Source organism: Pristiophorus japonicus, chromosome 16, assembly GCF_044704955.1.
Source record: "Pristiophorus japonicus isolate sPriJap1 chromosome 16, sPriJap1.hap1, whole genome shotgun sequence".
NCBI classification, from domain to species: domain Eukaryota; kingdom Metazoa; phylum Chordata; class Chondrichthyes; family Pristiophoridae; genus Pristiophorus; species Pristiophorus japonicus.
Genome location: NC_091992.1, coordinates 12350926 through 12366732, shown reverse-complemented (window position 1 = coordinate 12366732; position 15807 = coordinate 12350926). Strand labels below are relative to the sequence as shown.

At 45.0% G+C, this 15807-nt stretch overlaps 1 protein-coding gene across 2 annotated transcripts in view; it reads left to right on the top strand.

The window, feature by feature from the left end:
• akap1b (A kinase (PRKA) anchor protein 1b) overlaps nt 1–15807 on the top strand; it is a 64983-nt gene that overhangs the window by 19083 nt on the left and 30093 nt on the right. The window lies entirely within an intron of this gene.

The window sequence follows — 15807 nt, the reverse complement described above, 5'->3', positions numbered from 1 at the left end:
CACTGGGTTTCAGTTTGAAATCCTACCCATTGTCCAGGTGCGATGGCTTTTAGCAGAGAAAGGGTGCAACCATCTGATCCTAAAGCAGGTTAGAATGCCTTAAACCAAAATTTTCCACGAGAAAACGTACCCCTCTAAGCCAATTGCGACCATTTTAACTTGAAGGCCCAAAGTTGCTGGTATTGAAATAGTTTTCAACAAGCGCATTTTTGTTCAAGTGCATAATCATTTGGGCAGGTGATCGTGTTTACCTGTTTATAAAGGGAGATTTTATAGCCAGGTTGATTTTACCGGTTATTTGGTTTAGATGATTCGCAACTTGGTTTTATTCAGATTTTGAAGCTAACTGTAATAGCAGATCCCTATTAATTTCCTATCCTTCCTCCTCTTTCTCCCCTCCCACCTCATCCTAACCCCAAGATATGGAGTTAGTTCCCTGTGGACTAACTGCTGCTGCCTTGACTGTTCCCTCTTACCATCCATATGGTACATCGTTTTCCTCTGGTTGCTGACCTTTCTGTCACTGGAAACAACAGATTTTCCTTTTATTTTATTCGTTCCTGGGATGTGGCCGGCAAGGCCCAGCATTTATTGCCCATCCTTAGTTGCCCTTGAGAAGGTTGTGGTGACCCACTGCCTTGAACCGCTACGGTCCATGTGAAGGTAATCCCATCGTGCTGTTGGGGAGGGAGTTCCAGGATTTTGACCCAGCAACGATGAAGGAACGGCCATATATTTCCAAGTCAGATGGTGTGCAACTTGGAGGTGATGGTGTTCCCATGCGCCTGCTGCCCTTGTCCTTCTAGGTGCTACTTCCTATATCAAAACACTTCATGGTTTTGAACACCTATCAAATCTGTGGAGGCTGGGTTGTTGAATATATTTAAGGTGGAGATAGACAGATTTTTGAACGATAGGGGAGTCGAGGATTATGGGAAGTGGGCAGGAAAGTGGAGTTGAGGCCAGGAAAGTGGAGTTGAGGCCAAGGTCAGATCAGCCATGATCTTATTGAATGGCGGAGCAGACTCAAGGGGCTAAATGGCCTACTACTCCTATTTCTTATGTTCTTCTCTGCTCTCAGGAGAACAATCCCAGCTTCTTTCGTCTCTCCACGTAACTGAAGTCCCGCATCCCTGGTACCATTCTAGTAAGTCTCCTCTGTACCCTCTCCAATGTCTTGGCGTCCTTCCTAAAATGTGGTGCGCAGAATTGGACACAATACTCCAGCTGACGCCTAACTGGTGATTGATAAATGGGTTTAAAATTCAGATAAGTGAAATGCTTTGGAGTTTACAACAGCGTTGCAGTCACACATTAAATTCCACTTTCCTGCTGAATTTGGAGTCACTTCAGCTGTCTTCCAGAATTTGATGATATGACTATACTCTACATTTATTTGACTACTCAAAGCTTTGAGGATCATTACTGCAGTTCCAAACATTCGATCCTGTGCTCTGTAATAACTTGCTGCTGCCAGACAAATAGGGTCATGAGGGGGATGGGAGAATGCATCCCTTCCCTTGGAAAGTGACCTTCATGTTCACTTGTGCCCCTGTCGATTCTGGTTTGAGAGGCACTGCAGGCTGCCTCTGTGACCTAGTTTCAGTTGATTCATGGCCCCGATATTACACTTTGTAAAAGCTCCTCTCGTCAGCAACCTTCAACTGAGTTCTTTCCAGTATTGTGTGACTGGGCTGGATTGCTCGAAGGCCTTCCTGCTCGGCCCCAAGACTGCATCCTAGTCAGTCTTGTTTTCTTAGTTGTTTTAACAAGCTCCCTGGTAGTTTGTTGACTTTGACACAGTAATGAAAGCCTTGCCAGTTGGATGCTCTGTGCAGTAGGGGTGCCACAATTGCCCCCAATGCTCCTTGGTTTAGAGTGGGGCAAGTTGGCATGGCGTTCCTACTTCCGATATTCACTCCCTCCCATTAGAATTTTGGGGGTGGGGCGGGGGAGGTATGAAGCCCTTTTATTTTCTTCCCACCACCCCGTGGTCAAGCAGTCTACCAACACTCACTGATGAGGCTGACCAGTGAATAATGGCAGTTTTAATGAGGTACTGGTGGGTGATCAGTCGTTTTGGAGCTGAAGTTGACTTTGCTGGGAAGGGAGATATTTAAACAAGAATACAGCCTTGAAAAAGCACACTGTTGAACTGGGAAATATGACTCCATGTCAGCAATGATATCTTGGCTGTATTGGTCATCCTCTCCTCCCCCCGCCAACCCTCATCCTCAAACCTTAAGTAAATTCCTTCTGTGTAATTGAATTATTCCGTGTTTCTCAATCTGCCCACCCATCTCTCTCTCTCTGGTCCAAACCTGACTCTCTTTTTGTAACCTTTTTTTGTCCATGCTGACAATTTCACAGAATATTGTGTTGGAGTTAGTGCTGTGCTTGAGATGGGTTTAGTGTGCAGAGCTGAACTAATGAGCTGTGTACTGTGAAGTGCTGATTTGAAGGGCAAAACTTACTTTTTTTATTTCCTCCTGCCCCCTCAACTGGACTGTATCAACACTTCCTACTTGCTCAAGGGCCAAGTGTAGCAGTGCCCCGAGTGTGCTTCCTGACTGGCCACTTGAGCAGAGAGATGCTGCTGTGTTTCGGGAGCAGTGCTGGCCCAGTGCGCCTGCAGTGGTATCGGCAAGATCCAGGGACTTGCATAGAAATAGCTGGGATGCCAGTGTGGTGATCATATAAAGTAAAAGGGATCAGTGAGTTGAGAGTCCCAATTTAGACCTGTTTCTATGTACATCATTATCATAGGCAGTCCCTCGAAATCAAAGAAGACTTGCTTCCACTCCAAAAGTGAGTTCTCAGGTGAGTGAACAGTCCAATATGGGAAATACAGTCTCTGTCACAGGTGGGACAGACAGTGGTTGAAGGAAAGGGTGGGTGGGGAATCTGGTTTGCCGCACGCTCCTTCCGCTGCCTGCGCTTGTTTTCTGCATGCTCTCGGCGACGAGACTCGAGGTGCTCAGCGCCCTCCCAGATGTTCTTCCTCCACTTCGGGCGGTCTTTGGCCAGGGACTCCCAGGTGTCGCTAGGGATGTTGCATTTTATCAAGGAGACTTTGAGGGTGTCCTTGAAATGTTTCCTCTGCCCACCTTGGGCTCGCTTGCCGTGTAGGAGTTCTGAGTAGGGCGCTTGCTTTGGGAATCTCGTGTCGGGCATGCGAACAGTGTGGCCCGTCCAACGGAGCTGGTAGAGTGTGGTCAGTGCTTCGATGCTGGGGATGTTGGCCTGATCGAGAACACTGATGGTGTATCTGTCCTCCCAGGGGATTTGCAGGATCTTGCGGAGGCATCACTGGTGCTATATACAAGGGAGTTGGTCACTCGTCATTGACATGGCCTGAGCAACTTGTGGACCCTGGGTGCAACCCATAATGTCTGAAGGTGAGGGCTAGATTCCTTGCACTTGTTAAACGTCTGTTTTGCCACGAGGATATTTATTTGATTGGCAAATGTGATTTCACAAACTGATGAATACTAGATGTTCAGACAACCAGGGCTTGGCCCTGTTCATGAGCGGCAGCGTGATGCATTACGACTGATTCACTGTGAATGCACTAGTCAAACCCAATGGAAGTGAGCTGTTTTGAATTGCTGCACTCTGCTTGGCTCAGCCAGTTTACTGTACACTATTTACAGTGAAATTGCACTAGCGCAGGCTGTCCAGTTACTGTGCATAAAACCTCTTGCTTATCCTGAATATCTAATGAGTTGGAGAGGCAGAGGAGAAGCCATTGTGCTGTTAAGTGTGGGAAAGCCGATATCTGGCCGAGATCTCGCAGTGTAGAGGAGCATGCCGATTTAACGGCTGAAATGGTGTTAACGTTCGGATCAGATCATATCTATGCCAAACTAACGGATGTTTACAATGAAGTACTAGAAACGCGCAGTAAACCTCCCATCTGCGAGTAAAAGATGGGTTCATGTTCCAGGTGGGACTTTTCATTGCAGAGCTTGAAGTATCTTTTTTTTTGTCAGAAGTTGCTGTTGTAGATCTGTTATGGCGGGCAATACAGTAGCAAAGGCAACTGAAATCTGTGTTTAAGGCTGTAACAAGATTGCGGCAGCAATAATAGACTTCGGCTTCACATTGTAACCATTTCAAAGTGAGAGTGCTACGCTTTGTATTTTCCCACTTGGCGCTGATGTATTGAGGGCTGGCCTCCTACCAGCTGATTACACCAATGCGTTTTGTTAACTCGTTGAGATTACAACCTGCTTCAGCCGAGTAAAGTCTTCGTAGCTGTTGCCCTGCTAACTCGTTATGGGTTGGGTTTTTGATAGTTTTACAGATTACGACTAATTTATCTGATCCAAATATGGTTGTAAAGAGTTGAAAATAGTTGGTTAAATTTGCAATTTCCAAATTAAATATTAGACAAGGGAGTGAAGAGTCCAAATGGCATCTCGCTTAGCTCTGATCTGATTGGTGTCAAAATCTCCGCCAATTTGCAAACTATGGACTGATCCAAAACATTTCAATATATAACACGGGATCAAAATTTAGTACTTGAAAGAATCTAAGATAAGCCAAATTAAGTGATGCAAATTGTAGATGTGTACTGTATCAGATTGCTGTTAAAATGCCTTGCATTTCTGACTGCAGATAATCAGTGTTTGAAAATGTTTGCATTGAGGCATTGTACTCGAGTTAATATTTTTTTACACTTCTTGACTGAAGCTGGAATGTTGTAAATAGATTTTTTTTTCTGTTTTTACCATGTATTTGATGGCTGTTTGGTCCCTTGGGGTCCCAGCTATTAAAATGCTGTTTGCTTCCAGTCTCCAAATGTTTGGCAGCAACAGATGTTGTGGCAGATTCCTGTAATTGGATTGAACCAGCATTGCTTGCTGCAGGGATTGTACCCCAATGGCATTCTTCTAGTGATGGCCCAGTAGCTGTGGCACTAGAAGATTGTACACTAATGTATTAGACATGAGCTCCAATCTCCCACTGATCATTTCCTACATTACAACAGTGACAACACTTCAAAAGTGCTTAATTGGCTGTAAAGTGCTTTTGATGTCTTGACAACTCTCAGGGCAGAACTGAAGGAGTGCTGCACTGTCGGAGGTGCCGTCTTTCTTGTGGCCGAAAAAGATCCCATGGGACTATTCAAAAAGTTGTGGAATTCTCTCCATTGTCCTGGTCCATCATCATCATAGGCAGTCCCTCGAAATCGAGGAAGGCTTGCTTCCACTCCAAAAGTGAGCTTAGAGGCCAATATTTATCCCTCAACCAACATCACTAAAACAGATGATCTGGTTGTTACCACATTGCCATTTGTGGGAGCTTGCTATGTGTAAATTGGCTGCTGCGTTTCCTACATTCCAAGTGTGACTACACTTCAAAAAATACTTCATTGGCTATAAAGTGCTTTGCGACATTCAGAGGTCGTGAAAGGCGCTATTCTGTTTTTGGATGCATTGTGTGCTGGTGGACAAAAATCGGTACTGCTACAATATCGGGATTATGCAGTATCCATCTTGTATTCGCTTGTTCACCAGGAGCTGAATAAGTCTAGGACTGTTTTCATTACTGAAGAAATCTCCATGGAGTTTCTTCAGAACTTTTTTTTTTAAAGGCAGTATTGGAGCAAATATTACTTGGGGATTCAGTATCCGTATGCAATTTAGCTGCATCATTGAATTGAATGAGCCGAGGGATGGAATTTCAGGCTCGTGTCTGATGTGCATAAGTTGCAAGTTAACTGGAGGGCCTGCTCCCTCCATTTTGGGGGTGGTGGTGGTGGGGGGGGCGGTTAGCTGGCCTTTAAATATAACTTTCTCCATTCCACCCACCTCCCCCCCAAAAAATACTTTGTAATCCCTTTCCCAGTGACTATTTTTGTAGTCGACTCCAGTAGGATCTGGTTCCCACTGCTATCTAATTTCAGGCTGTGTAATCCAGTCACATGATGGGTAATGTCTGGACCATCATTAGTAATGGCTCGTGGTTCTGGCTGGGCGTGTCCACTTTCAGCTAGAAGCAAGCTGTGCGAAGCCCCAAAACTCGTGGCCCTTATTCAGTGCTCTCCCTGTCATGCAAACCTGATCCAGGTCTGAGAGCACCCAGATGTGAGGTGATGTGCCTTTGCTCCAGAGAAACATAGAAATCTACAGTGCAGCAAGAGGCCATTTCAGCCCATTATGTCCGCGCGGCCGACCAAGAGCCACACGGCCCTCGGTCAGCAGCCCTGTAGGCTACATATAAACCAGAGTACCCGTCCGCCCCACACAACTGCGACGCCCCTTGCACCGAAACATTTGATACTCCACCCCAACTGGAGCCATGTGATCTCCTGGGAAAGGCAAAAACCAGGCCAATTGGGGAAAAAAGATCTGGGAACATTCCTTTCCGACTCATTCAGGCGATCGAAACTAGTCCAGGAGATCACTTTGGCCGTATTCAATTCCCTGCAGTACTTGCCATTGTATCTGCCAGCCAGCAAGAGGTTATCCAGTCTAATCCCACTTACCAGCTCTCGGTCCGTAACCCTGCAGAATACGGCACTTTTAAATGCTCAACCAAGTACCTTTTTTAAATGTAGTGAGGGTTTCTGCATCCACCACCCTTCCAGGCAGTGAGTTTCAGACCCCCACAATCCCTCTGCGTGAAGAAGCCTCCCCTCAAATCCCCTCTAAACCTTCCGCCAACCACCTTAAAACTATACCCACTCGTAATTGACCATTATCAAGGAAAATAGACTATATCCAGCCCCCTCAATTTTGTACACCTCAATGAGGTCTCTTCTCAGCCTCCTCTGTTCCAATGAGAACAAACTCAGCCTATCCAATCTGTCCTCACAGCTAAGATTCTCCATTCCAGGCAACATCCTCGTAAATCTCCTCTGCACCTTCTCCAGTGCAATCACATCCTTCCTATAATACGGCAATTAGAACTGCATGAAGTACAACCAGAGTATTATACAATTTAAGCATAACCTCCCTGTTCTTGTATTCTATGCCTCCGCCAATAAAGACAAGCATTCCATATGCCTTCTTAACCACCTTATCCACCTGGCCTGCTACTTTCAAGAGTGTGTGGACAAGCACTCCAAGGTCCCTTTGTTCATCTACACTTTTAAGTGGCCTACTGCTTAATGTGTATACCCTTTCCTTTTTAGCCTTCCCAAAGTGCATTACCTCACACTTCTCCGAATTCAATTCCATTTGCCACTGCTCTGCCCACCTGACCAGTAGATTGATATCCTCCTGCAGTCCATGATTTTCCGCTTCATTATCAACCACACCGCCAATTTTAGTATCATCTGCAAACTTCTTAACCATACTCCCTGTATTCAAATCTAGATCATTGATGTATACCACAAAAGCAAGGAACCCAGTACTGAGCCCTGCGGAACCCCACTGGAAATATCCTTCCAGTCACAAAAACATCCATCAACCATTATCCGTTGCTTCCTGCCTCCAAGCCAATTTTGGATCCAACTAGCCACTTTGCCCTGGATCCCATGATCCCTTCGTGACCAGTCTACCATGTGGGACCTTATCAAAAGCTTTGCTAAAGTCCATATACACTACATCGTACGCACTACCCTCATCGACCTTCTTGGTTACCGCCTCAAAAAATTCAATCAATTAGTGAAACACAATCTTCCCTTAACACATCCGTGCTGACTGTTCCTAATTAATCCTTGCTTTTCCAAATGTAGAGTTATCCTGTGTTTCAGGATTTTTCCCAATAATTTTCCCTCCACTGAGGTTAGGCTGACAGGCCTGTAATTACTTAACCTATCCCTTTCTCCCTTCTGAAACAAAGGTACTACATTAGCAGTCCTCTGGCACTATGCCAAAATGTAAAGAGGACTGCAAAATGATGGTCAAGGCCTCTGCTTATTTCCTCTTACTTCGCTCAATGGCCTGGGATGCATTTCAGCATCTCAATCTCAAATGAACCAGCAATTGTATCTAAGCAGTGAAAAGCTATACAATCTTGCAGTACAATAGGCCATTCAGCTTATCCCCAATCCTTTCCCCATACTCTTTACTTTTTAAAAGCTAGTAGAAGTTCTGCTTCCAGCACTGTTTCTGGTATAATGTTGGCTTAATGGACCCTCAATTGTGCATTTGTCTTGCCTGCTCTTAAAAGCACTTTATTTAAATAAAAGAACTGAACAGTGCTAGTTATGTGCACATAACCTCCTCTGCTCACAGAACTATGTACAGTTATGGGTATGTTGCTGGCTCCTTTATCCAGCCTCAATTCTCCAGATAGACTAATTATAGCAGCTTTGATCCTTACTGGAGGATATTTTTGAGTCTCTTTCCTTGGACACTATTGGACGGCATTTGGTGATGCTTTTTGGTTATTGCTGCAAGGACTTCTGTTGTTTGGTAAAACCCATCAATTGCTTGATCTGCATCTGCTATAGAAAGACTTGCATTTATATAGCACCTTTCACGGCCACCGGAAAAGCTTTACAGCCTAAAGTACTTTTGAAGTGTAGTCACTGTTGTAATGTAGGAAACACGGCAGCCAATTTGCGCACAGCAATGAGTTAATGACAAGATAATCTGTTTTTGCTGATGTAGGCTGCTGTGGGCACCTTCCCATCTCTGCAGCAAGTTGTAGCAGCTATAAGTGGTATTGAAATCACTGGCATACGACCAGTGGCTGGCACAAGCAACCAGTTTTAAGGAAGTCCACTTCGAAATAGTGCCCACGTGATCTTTTACATCCACTCGAGAGGGCAGACGGGCCTTGGTTTGACCGCATCTCCGACAGTGCAGCACTCGCTCCGTACTGTACTGGAGTGTCAGCCTGGATTTTGTGCTCTAGTCTCTGGAGTGGGACTTGAACCCACAACCTGCTGGCTCAGAGGCAAGGGTGTGACCCACAGAGCCACAGCTGACATCCCAAAAATATCATCAAACTCTTATCTCTTTGCTGATGGATCTGTTGTGTATTTGCAGTAAAGTTAATTGTAAGTAGTAATGTTTAATGTGTTGAGACTGGGTGCTTTAGAACTTGTTATAATTTGTAAATTATGAATTCAGGTTATTTTTACCACTTAGTCTAAAATGTATTTACTTAGACCGTCGTGTTTGTCAGGCTTGTTGCCCAAGGGACCTTAACACCAGATCTTTCCCTTTTCTATTAATTATGATCTTTTAATGCTGCGATTAGTATGATGTAGAATGTTTGCTTTCACCCTTGTCCTCCTGCAAGTGACATGCATTACATCATCTATAATTAAAGTATCCACTACACAGTGACCTCCGTTTTATTCTCTTGACTTCCTCCTGAAGGGCCTTGACTTTATGGAGCCCGTTGGTGTGCTTCAGTAACTAAAGCTTCCCAAATTTTCCGTAAATTGATTTTTGAACTGCACTCTTGCAGTGCAGCTGCCTGACTTCAGTTTACACTGTCGTTCGGAAACCTCCCTGGTCTTAAATGTACATCACACTGTACATGTTTGGCTTTGTAATGCAGCATGCGAGTTTGTTACTTTACATAGCAACAGCCAGTGAGGCTCTTTGAAAGCTGAGAGGGGTAACTAATTCTTCCAGTGAGGGCCGTCACTTACAGATGGTGGCTGGCCATGCGTTCACCTGATTCAAGGGTAGCTGAGGCGTGTGTGTGTGTATAGGGGGGGTTGGGGGGAGGTGTTATATTTCTGGGAGTAGATTCTGACATTGCATGTGCAGTCTAGTGCCTCAAACTGAAAGAGTTTGACGTTGAAATGCCGTAATTTGTGAAGTGCCATTGGGCAGACAGCACAGGGGATTATGCTGGCATCTTGAAGTTCACTTACAATACTGGAGAAGCTTTAATTTTTTGGAGGCAAACAATTCCATGCCTCTACTCTTGCAAACTGAAGCACACTGTGTTCCATAAACACCAGCTTTCCTTCAGAAAACTTTGGGTGAGTGTAGAGCTAGTATTCAAAGTTGCAAATGTACAGTACCAGTAAATCTGTCTCATTAAATACCAATTTCTTGCTGCCAATTTAAAAATGCAATCTTGGTTCTTTAATGTTGTGTGATTACAGAAAAGGTTGTTTGGATGGAATGTGTGGCTTTTTTTTTTGTTGCAATCTGCAAAACTTTGCAAGCTGTGCATTAAGCACTTGTCATCTGCTTCAGCCCAGCAATGCTGTGACCCTCTCCTTTAAGGGAAAGGAATGTGTGTCCTTTTTTAGCTTGCTGTGCAGGGTATTGCTGATTGTTTTGGGACGGGGCATGTGAGGGTTTCCATTAATAAAATGATTTGAATGGTTCTCCTTGGACAAAATAGTAACTGAGGTGCACAAACTACAATAGAGGTCACGGAATGGGCTAAGAAAACGAACTTGCATTTATACCGTGCTGTATTTTCACATTTCCCAAAGCACTGTGCATCCAATCAGTCACTTATTTTGAAGTGTTGTCACTTTTGTAGTTTTCTCGCCAAGTTCCGACAAACGGTAAATGAGATGGTTGACCAGTCAAACTTTTTTGGGGGAGCATCTGAGGAAGGAATGTCGGCTAGGACGTTGACAGATTTCCCTGTTACCCTTTGGATAGTGTCATGGGGTCGTTTACATCCACCTGTACAGGCAGACAGGGCCTCTGTTTAATGTCCCACCCAAAGGATGGTATCTCCAGTGCAGTATTGGGGTTGTGCTATATTGGAGCCTGCTGAGATTATGTGCTCAAGTCCTGGACTGGGGCTTGAACCCACAACTGAGGTAAGAATATTAACCAGCTGAGCCAAAACTGCACTGTAGTAATGATCTCCGGTTCAATTTTCTCATTTCAGCAAGTCCCAAAGAACAATGGGGTGGACAATGACTAATATCCAGGCACACTATCATTTTAGCTGTTTTACTAGTAATCGGTTCTATGCTCGGATGGAGGGGACTCCGTGCAACATAACTCTCACCGATGTGTCGGAACAATGTTCCCGCTAAAGTGCGCACGCATGCACCACGCAGCAATCTGAAAGGTCCTGCGCAGGCCGCTCACGGTACTTGCATTGTGCAGAAATTTAAAAGGACCGCACATTAAAAGAAACTGGCTGTGCATGACAAAGCACAACTTACAGGGAACATTGCAACACCCCTCTGGAACGGTGTAGCCTCAGTTGCGTGTCCTTTTTAAGCTGCTCTTGTCATGCAGAAAGACTTGTACCTGCATTGTCTGAGCTTGGCATCGAGGAAGCTTCATTCACAGCACAAGATGTCAACTTTCTTGAAGGCTTTTGAACTTGGTTGCATTTTATACAGGCTAGAAGTTCATATGGATGTAATGTTGCTGTACTGACTGAAATCTTATCCAACCAGTGATTTTGTTTTGAAAAGAATAAATCTGAATTGTATTTGAAAATGGCTTTCGGTTTTTGTTACCCTGCCTCACCTGTAGTTGATTTGGTGCAGAAAGGGGATGCCTTCTGTGGCCGAGGCTTAGAGGACGGTTTTTGCTGTAGTTCTAACCCGTTACTGGAGCGTAAACTGGCATGTGGTCTTGAGAGACTTGCATTTACATATAGCGCCTTACACGACCTCAGGCTGTCCCAAAGCGCTTTACAGCCAGTGAAGTACTTTTTGAAGTGTAGTCACTGTTGTAATGTGGGAAACGTGGCAGCCAATTTGCGCACAGCAAGCTCCCACAAACAGCAATGTGGTAATGACCAGATAAATTTGTTTTTATGTTGGTTGAGGGATAAATATTAGCCAGGACACCCGGGAGAACTCCACTGCTCTTCTAAATAGTGCCATGGGATCTTTTATGTCCACCTGGGAGGGCAGATGGGGCCTTGCTTTAATGTCCCATCCAAAAGACGGCCCCTCTGACAGTGCAGCACTCCCTCAGCACTGCACTGTCGGCCTAGATTTTTGTGCTCAAGTCTTTGGAATGAGATTTGAACTTAATGACAGCTATGTAATTTTTTTTTAAAAAGTGAAGTTGAGATGGCTTTGGCAGAACAAAGCTCTAGTAATTTAACACGAATGACTCCTTTTTATCTGATTTTACTGCTTTTAAATTGTTCAACGGAATTGATCCAAGTTGGGCTAAATGTTTGTGCTTGTGTGATCTCCAGGATTAATGAGTCTTGCTGTTCAGCTGGGTGGGAAAGCACTCGCCTGGTTCCATTCTTGTCTATCGAATCGTAACCAGAGAATCACCTGCAACGTCTTCACTTCCCACCCCTGCATCGATACCTCTGGTGTTTCCCAAGGATCTATCTTTGGCCCCCTCCTATTTATCCTCTACATGCTGTCCCTTGATGACATCATCTGAAAATACATCGTCAGTTTCCACATGTACGCAGATGACACCCAGCTCTACCTCACCACCACTTCTCTCGACCCCTCCACAGTCTTCAAATTGTCAGACTGCTTGTCCAACATCCAGTTCCGAATGAGCAGAAATTTTTTCCAGTTGAATATTGGGAAGGCTGATGCCATTGTTTTCAGTCCCTGCCATAAACTCCATTCCCTAGCCACTGACTCCATTCCTCTTCTCAACTTCTGTCTGAGGCTGAACCATACTGATCGCAACCTTGGTGTCATATTTGACCCTGAACTGAGCTTTTGACCACATCCGCAGCATAACTAAGACCGCCTATTTCCACCTCCGTAACATCGCCCGTCTCCGCCCTTGCCTCAGCTCATCCGCTGCTGAAGCCCCCATCCATACCTTTGTTACCTCTAGACTTGACTATGCCAATGCACTCCCCATTCTTCTGAGGTGATCCAAAATTCGGCTGCCTGTGTCCTTACTCCAAGTCCCGCTCACCCATTACCCCAGTGCTCGCTGACTTACATTGGCTCCCTGTTAAGCAATGCCTCAATTTCAAAATTCTCATCCTTGTTTTCAAATCCATCCATGACCTCGCTCCTCCCTAGCTCTATAATCTCCTCCAGCCCCACAACCCCCGAGCTGTCTGCTCCTCTAATTCTGCCCTCTTGAGCATCCTTGATTATTACTCAACCATTGGTGGCTGTGCCTTCTGTTGTCTAGACACTAAGCTCTGGAATTCCCTCCTTAAACCTCTCCGTCCTTCTATCTCTCTTTCCTCCTTTTAAGGCGCTCCTTAAAACTTGCCTCTTTGACCAAGCTTTTGGTCATCTGCCCTAATTTCTTCTCTTGTGGCTCGGTGTCAAATCTATTTATTTTGTCATAACACTCCTGTGATGCACTTTGGGATGTTTTACTACATCAAAGGCACCATATAAATAGTTATGTGGATTGGTGTCAAATTTTTCTTGTAATACTCTTGTGAAGTATCTTGGGATGTTTCATCACATTAAAGGCACTATATAAATACTTGTAAACTGTTGCTCCATTATTGAGGGGGGTAGTTGCATTAAGTTTCCTCTCTTGACCCTCTGTCAACAAACTGGTACAGGTGTTGAGCTGCGTACAGCTTCCTGGATATATAAACCCTGTCTTAGATTTCACTTGCATCATTTTTGAGAGTGGAGCAGTCCCTTTTTATTAACTTCCTGCACCATCTGCCATTGTTCAGCCGACAGGTGTTCTCCGTCCCAGTCCTGGTCATTTTAGGAGGGTGGAAAGAGTAGCTGGCTCCACTTTGCGCAGAGATAGTGTTGCACTGGCTGAACGCATGAAAGAGTTCGTGTAGCGCCTTCACCAGGTCCCAAAGAGCTTCAGAGCCAACCAGTTACTTTTTGAAGTGGCAGTCACTGTTGTAGGGAAACTGCAGCCCTCTTAAAATCGAGCACCTGAGGGAGGTTTCAATGTGTGAGCGGACTGTTCTATCTGTAGGTTGGACACTGCTATAGGGAATTGCTGCCTGTCGAAGCAGACTGCTACATCCTGGACAGGTATTGGGAGCAAAAACATGAAAAATCCCCTTCTTCCCTCACCTAGTTGTAGTGTTATGGCTTGTTTCCCCCCCCCCCCCCCCCCCCCTGTGATCCGCTGACTTGGCACAGACTGACAAACAAGCCGACCTGCTCTGAGTGGCTATGTTCATTGCCCTTACTGGAGGAAGTTGTCTCGGCTCCAGCCCATTGCATGGGGTAGTCTTTCCGCCCCCCCCCCCCCCACTCAGAGGGAGACGGGAAGTTGGTTCCTTTGGTCTGTGACCTCCGACCATTCCGGCAATAAATATTCATCCACTTTCTTGGCTCTTGATTGCAGTTATTTTTAAAAATTGCTCTTGGTTTACTTGGGTTTATTTGTCCTTTTTTTTGCAAGGGCTAACTATTTTGGTCATATTACTTTCATTCTTTAGTGTAAAAGGAAATGTTGGATTCTCTTGAGACTGTATTTGGGAGATGTGAGCTATTAAAACCCGCTATTAAAGCACAGGTTGGCTCCCATTCAAGTGACATTATTTTTTAGTTTTCTGCATTTGACATACTGGGGTATTTTTGTGCATTGCATCTAATGTCTGCCACACTGTTTATCGATGGAAAACTCCTGAAGGCAGTCATTGACCTGGAGCCCAGAATTTACGCACTGTTACCGCTGCCCTAATGAAAGTAGCAATGTCTAGGTTGCTTTTTGCACAAGAGGTGTACTGCAAGGGATAGGTTAAGCCAAATGTATCTGTTTCAGGCGACCGAGCAATGGCATGGAAGGTCGGCTGCTATATTTTTGCAGCTGGGTGTTCCCTGTGAATTGCTGATAGTTTTCCAATTGGTCAGAGAAGGAGACCTTGGGAAACTCTGTTTCAGCCCTCTTCCCTGTGCACGTGTGAAAGTGCATTTTTTTTTAAACTGCTGTCTTAACAGGACCTGAGGAGTTGAAACCCTTTTTTAAAATGGTGTAAAACTTATTTTTGAAGACTGTCTCCCTGGAAAATTGCCACAGAACTTGTGCTCACTATGAACTGCTGGAGCGACTGCAGAGCTGCTCAGTAACTTCATAGTATCTCGTCAGCTCTGCTCCATGGGCAGACAGCCAGTTGGCAGGGAATCCTTGGACTTGGTATTATTCAGTGGCAGATTACTTTATTAGGCAACTACTGAAGCTGCCCATCCTTGGTGTTTCGACCAAGCAGACTTGGTGGGCAGGATTAAGTACACTTTTGTAAAAATATGACTGTCTACTGTGTATCTTGTCCTTTGCGCCATGTTCTCTTTGGCAATGGTTTTTGCAGTGCAGTGAGGGCTATCTTTTAACTTGGGACAGTGACTAGCAAATTGAAGCAATTTAATCTCTTTCCCACATCTCTTCTTTCCCCCCCCCCCCCCCCCCACCAAAAAAAAGTTAACTTTTGTAGGCTATGAAGTTTATCATAGAAATTTATGGCACAGACGGAGGCCATTTGGCCCATTGTGTCTGTGCCAGCCAAAAAAGAGCTATCCAGCCTAATCCCACTTTCCAGCTCTTGGTCCGTAGCCTTGTCGATTACGGCACTTCAGGTGCACATCCAAGTACTTTTTAAATGTGATGAGGGTTTCTGCCTCTACCACCCTTTCAGGCAGTGAGTTCCAGACCCCACCACCCTCTGGGTGTAAACAAATTCTCCTCAACTCTCCTCTAAACCTCCTACCAATTGCTTTAAATCCATGCCCCCAGGTTAATGGAAATAGGTCCTTCCTATCCACTCTATCTAAGGCCCTTATAATTTTATGCACCCCAATTAAATCTTTCCATCATCCTCTGTTCCAAAGAAAGCAAGCCCAGCCTATCCAATCTTTCCTCATTGCTAAAGTTCTTCAGTCCTGGCAACATGCTCGTAAATCATCTCTATACCCTCTCTAGTGCAATCACATCTTTCTGGTAAGCTCCAAGATGTGGCCCAAAGCCAAGTAGCCCCAACAGAGTTGCTCCACTCCATCCCCGCGTGTGTGTTTGAGTTCTAATCACAACA